This window comes from Armigeres subalbatus, chromosome 3 (assembly GCF_024139115.2).
Source record: "Armigeres subalbatus isolate Guangzhou_Male chromosome 3, GZ_Asu_2, whole genome shotgun sequence".
Lineage (NCBI taxonomy): Eukaryota > Metazoa > Arthropoda > Insecta > Diptera > Culicidae > Armigeres > Armigeres subalbatus.
This window is the reverse complement of record NC_085141.1, coordinates 11,330,737-11,336,832: the sequence shown is the minus strand read 5'-3', so window position 1 is coordinate 11,336,832 and position 6,096 is coordinate 11,330,737. Positions and strand designations below refer to the sequence as shown.

General features: G+C 44.4%; 1 protein-coding gene across 4 annotated transcripts in view; it reads left to right on the top strand.

Moving 5' to 3' along the window:
• The first annotated feature begins 137 nt into the window (after positions 1-137).
• Positions 138-6,096, top strand: part of LOC134223746 (AT-rich interactive domain-containing protein 1B) — a 325,354-nt gene continuing 319,395 nt past the window's right edge. For 3 of the 4 annotated variants that reach the window (XM_062702936.1, XM_062702934.1, XM_062702933.1), the window contains exon 1: positions 139-644. The gene's annotated coding sequence lies outside the window, so the exon portion shown is untranslated. Of the gene's footprint in view, positions 645-6,096 lie in introns of all 4 variants that reach the window. The other variant, XM_062702938.1, reaches the window with a different exon arrangement.

The window sequence follows — 6,096 nt, the reverse complement described above, 5'->3', positions numbered from 1 at the left end:
ACCACCAACTTCAGGCTTGTCTAAACTGATTACGCAAATTCTGGTCTAAATTTTACGTTCGGGCGAAATCGCACCATCTCACTCACACCAACAACAATCAAGTATACCGTTCCGTCACACCGTCAAGGCTCCGCACGACAAAAGTCAAACCCAGTGCTGAGGAAACCCGAAAGCAAGGAAGGTGGTGAATACTTCGTCGCAACGTAAAGTCAGTTCGTCGTCGTCGTCGTGTGTGCTTTTGTAATACCCTACAGAGATCTTTTTCTTTTCGAAGTGATATCGAGTGTGAGAAGGCCTGCGGTTCTCGGTAGATAGTGTTTCCGCTGTCGAGGGTTCCTGGGAAGTACCTCCGGCATTGGGAGCGCTTCCGGTACGGCCGAAGGGATCCGTTTCGTGGCACGGAAATCGCGGCGAATCCCGGGGAAAATTGTGTGCTGAGTGCTGTCTAAAATGGACGCAACGTCGTAGTTGGAGAGAGCAGTATAGGAAGGCTTTTTAGTGGCTGTTCCTGTGGTGCTGCTGCTGCTGCAAATGTGTGTGAAGTGCAAGTGCCAGAGTGAGATAGGAAAACAGCAAATAAAAAACTGACGACAATCGTTCGCTGCATTTTTTTATGGTAGAACGCAAGAGTGCGAGTGAGAAAGGTAAGCAGCCAGAAAGAGATGGCCACTGTGTGGGAATGATGGGATTTTGTTGTGGAAGACGGACAAAGCGGAGCGAAATAATGGGACAGGGCTGCCAGCAAGCCGAAATTGGAATCTTTTTTTGTTTGTGTTGTCAAATTGACGACTGGTACCCAATGAGATCCATCTCGCCTATGATTTGGAATCTTTATTGTTTATTAGCAAATTACTGACTGAAAACATATTAGAATTATGTTTTACTGTTGTCCCTTTGAAATTCGACGAATTTAACATCATTTGGGATATGGAGTGCAGGAAATGAGCAACCATGTAACGGATTATTCTGTTAAACAGAATTTAAATATCTAGAATCCTAAATTTAAATTCTATTGGTTTTTATGATAATCGAATATTGAAATATCGTAAATATTTTTGGTTACGTAATCTTGAAAAAACCTGTAAAAACATAAAACATGGTTCTTGGTCGAACTTTTGGAATCTGTGCGAGAAGTATCAACAGTTTTGCATTTTTGTATGAACTCGAAGCATATATCTCTACCGATGCGTATAAAAATCTTTAGATGAAAAAGTCTCTTTTTCTTAATTCATTTTATTTCGCTGGATAGTAATGGAATGTTCTGTTATTTACATCTGTGATGGTAATCAGATCGTTTTTATTTTTGCAAATTTTAATAAATATAATAGTGCAATCGTAATTTATTATTCGTGCGATACCCTGTCAGGCCGATACAGTAAAATATAAAATAACTTAGTTATCTTAAAGATAAATCATCTTGCGCAAACCGTTGTGAGGGTATGTAGTGGGACCACCATCATCATCATACTGGCTCATCCTTGATTTTGCTATAAAGTTTTTTTTTGTAATTTACTTTATTTATGTGATTTTTCGTATATATTAGAGTCCATCGCAGTAAAAACACTGATAAACAATAAAACTATTATAAAATAAGCATTGTGGGGCAGCATCACATATTTCGGTTTCAGAAGAACTATGTAGAAAAACACACTTTGTACACGACCTCTGAATGTATTCATGTATTGACTCTCTGAATGTATTGCTAGGTGCATGTAAACCCAATGCGTTGCGTGTGAAAAAAGTTTTCATCTCTAAATTCGGAAATCCGTTTGAAAAAGTTTTGGTATTTTACATAGCCGTGTAAAAAATCCGTATAAAAACAGAATCTTTGCCGTGCGGTAAGACGCGCGGCTACAAAGCAAGACCATGCTGAGGGTGGCTGGGTTCGATTCCCGGTGCCGATCTAGGCAATGTTCGGATTGGAAACCGTCTCGACTTCTCTGGGCATAAAAGTATCATCGTATAGCCTCATGATATACGAATGCAAAAATAGTAACCTGGCTTAAAACCTCGCACTAATAACTGTGGAAGTGCTTGAAGAACACTAAGCTGTGAGACGGCTCTGTCCCAGTGTGGGGATGCAATGCCAATAAGAAGGAGAGTAGTATAAAAATCTTTATGCAAAATATTTCGTAAATATATTTGTTAATTGTTTTTATAATGATGATTCTTTCGTTTGTCGCGGTTTTGAACGCTTCGTAAGGATATAGCAAATAAAAGTTTAGTGCGCGTTCGATAGTTCTTCTTCTTCATCTAATTGTCATTACCTCCCCCACTGGGATATTACCGCCTCGCAGCTTGTGTTCATTTAGCACTACCACAGTTAAACTGCGAGTTTTCTAAACCATTTATGCATTCCGTATATCATGAGGTTCCATCTATGGTGGGGTGCAGATGGCGGACGGTACGTGGAGGAGGCGAATGAACCACGAGTTGCATCAGCTGTTGGGAGAACCATCCATCGTTCACACCGCGAAAATCGGAAGACTGCGGTGGGCCGGGCACGTAGCCAGAATGTCGGACAGTAATCGGGTGAAGACGGTTCTCGACAAGGATCCGACGGGAAAAAGAAGGCGAGGTGCACAGCGGGCAAGGTGGATCAATCAGGTGGAGGACGATTTGCGGACCCTCCGCAGACTGCGTGGTTGGCGAAGTGCAGTCTTGGACCGAGCTGAATGGAGAAGACTTTTATGTGCAGCACAGGCCACTCCGGCCTTAGTCTGATAATAAATAATAAATAAATATCATGAGGTTAACACAATGATACTTGTATGCCCAGAAAAATCGAAACAATTTCCAATCCGAAAATTGCCTAGACGGGCACCGGGAATCGAACCCACCCATCCTCAGCATGGTCTTGCTTTGTAGCCGCGCATCTTACCGCTAGGCTAAGGAGGGCGTCCGATATTGTTTTCTCTAGAAAACACAAAATTTGCGCGCCCATCGAAGTTTCCTTTTCTGTGTTGTGCGGTTTCAAAGCCTATTAATTAGTGTGCGTACGTTTGTGGCATATTTATTTCGATCAAACTACACGCTACCATCAACATTTTTCGGACACACTCGAATTTATCAATTCGCATGAATTCATTATTTCAATCCTTGATTTCTGAGAACAAACTTAAACAGGTTTCAAAAGACACAAGAATACCATTAATGTCCATATTTCGGAGTGAATCCTAACACTAATTCATTTCATTTATTTAGTTTGTGTTTGTGTTTTCTAAACAGATAACACTGAATCAACAATTTGACTCCACAATACACGGTTCGAGGCCGCATCTCTCCATCCTCGAATACGCCCCACGCTCGCACCTGGTCTGCACATCTCACTCGCTGCGCTCCACGCCGTCTCGTACCTGCCGGATCGGAAGCGAACACCATCTTTGCAGGGTTGCTGTCCGGCATTCTTGCAACATGTCCTGCCCATCGTACCCTTCCGGCTTTAGCTACCTTCTGGATACTGGGTTCGCCGTAGAGTTGGGCGAGCTCATGGTTCATTCTTCGCCGCCACACACCACCGTCTTCTTGCATACCGCCAAAGATGGTCCTAAGCACCCGTTACTCGAATACTCCGAGTGCTTGCAAGTCCTCCTCGAGCATTGTCCATGTTTCATGTCCGTAGAGGACAACCGGTCTTATAAGCGTCTTGTACATGACACATTTGGTGCGGTGGCAAATCTTTTTTGACCGTAGTTTCTTCTGGAGCCCGTAGTAGGCTCGACTTCCACAGATGATGCGCCTTCGTATTTCACGACTAACGTTGTTGTCAGCCGTTGGCAAGGATCCGAGTTAGACGAATTCCTCGACCACCTCGAAGGTATCCCCGTCTGCTTCTTCCACTGCTTCCTAGGCGGGCCTTGTCGCGCTCGGTTCCGCCCACAAGCATGTACTTTGTCTTCGATGCATTCACCACCAGTCCAACTTTTGTTGCTTAACGGTTCAGGCGGGTGTACAGTTGTGCCACCTTTGCAAATGTTCGGCCGATAATGTCCATCTCATCCGCGAAACAAATAAATTGATTGGATCTGTTGAAAATCGTACCCCGGCTGTTACACCCGGCTCTCCGCATGACACCTTCTAGCGCAATGTTGAACAACAGGCACCTTGTCTTAGTCCCCGGCGTGATTCAAACGAACTGGAGTGTTCGCCCGAAATCTTCACACAGTGTTGCACACCAGCTTCTGATAGAACTTGCGTGTTTCTTCAGAACGGCACAGCTGTTCCATATCCTGGCACTCCGCTTCTTCAAGGCGGTGTTTCTTCTGAAATAGGCGGGTCTGCCGTCTCCGCTTCAGTCTATAACGTTCCATGTTCTGCCAGGTACCTTGCTGCAGCGCGACCGCCCGCGCTGCGTCTTTCTCCTCAAGAATCTATCTGAACTCTTCGTCGAACCAATCGTTCCGTCGACTTCGTCCCACATACCCGACGTTGTTCTCCGCTGCTCAAGAGGGGACCCATCGAGCTCATAGTTTTGGGCGCAGTTTAACATTACCAGATAGTGGTCAGAGTCGATGTTAGCGCCACGATATGTCCTGACGTCGAGAAGTGCCATCCATCAATCAGAACGTGGTCGATTTGTGATTCTGTCTGCAGTGGTGATCTCCGGGTGTACCAATACAGAAGGGTGCGGTAGGTGCTGCGAATGGCCATATTCTTGGAGGCGGCGAAATCAATTAGTCGTAGGCCGTTCTCGTTCGTCAACCGGTGAGCGCTGAACTTCCCAATAGTCGGTCTAAGCTCCTCCTCTTTGCCAACCTGAGCGTTCGAATCTCCTATGATGATATTGACGTCGTGGCTTGGGCAGCTGTCGTACTCCCGTTCCAGTTGCGCGTAGAATGCGCCCTTATCACCATCAGTGCTTCCGGAGTGTGGGCTAGGGACGTTGATTATGCTGAAGTTGAAGATCGGCATTTGATCCTCAACCAGCACATTCTCCCATTGATCGGCCACCACCCGATCACGCGTCTTTGCATATCGCCCATCACTATAAAAGCTGCTCCAAGTTTGTGTCTGTTGCCGCAGCTCTGGTAGATGGTATGATTACCTAAAAACGTTCGCACTATTGATCCCTTCCAACAAACCTCCTGCAGCGCTACGATGCCGAATCCACGGTCCTTGATTTGGTAATGACCCTGTATATTTATCTGACAAAACATAACTTTTCTGAGGTTTGTAGTATGAGAGCAACAACATCAGAAGGGTTCTGTACAAGACACGACCGCTCGACGGAAACTAGGATAACTGTCCCGATCTCCATCTCACTGAACATATATTCATCTCATCACGAAACAAAGAAATACAGCACCAATTTTGTCGCTTATTTTTGTCAACATGTGTGCTCATCGCTGAAAAAAATCACAAAAATAAGAAACAAACCAAATTTATTTCCATTGCTTTGTTTTTGATGGGATTAATATCGGAGTCATGAGATGACTTATAAGGGGCCCTCCTTCGCCGTGCGGTAAGACGCGCGGCTACAAAGCAAGACCATGCTGAGGGTGGCTGGGTTCGATTCCCGGTGCCGATCTAGGCAATTTTCGGATTGGAAATTATCTCGACTTCCCTGGGCATAAAAGTATCATCGTGTTAGCCTCATGATGTACGAATGCATAAATGGTAACCTGGCTCGCAGTTAACAACTTTGGAAGTGCTTAATGAACACTAATGTCGTTTTCGGTTATTGCTGGGTCGAACCTAGTTCTGCACCGGATCCGCTCTAACAGCTGTCAAAACGTTCGGTTATTCGTTCAGGTTGGATCGCGATCCGCACCAGATCCGACCCAAAATGAATGAGGTTCGCTCTGCCGATTTATCGAGATCCAACCTAGGTTCACCAATACATTCAAACACAAACTGTCAAACTGATGTTTATGTTTACGCTAAAGGAAAATGAAAACGTAAAAGACACGGATGGGTATTTGATTTTGTTTGTTTCATTTGTTAAATTTATCAATTTTATTGCTCTTCCACGCAAAAATGGATTATTTTAATTTTGTGCTGTCTTCAAGTTGCTCTGATGGTGAATCGGATTCAGATATCGACATATTTTTCGCTGATTACCTCAGATGATAGCTCCACTATAAACAAAATAAGGGT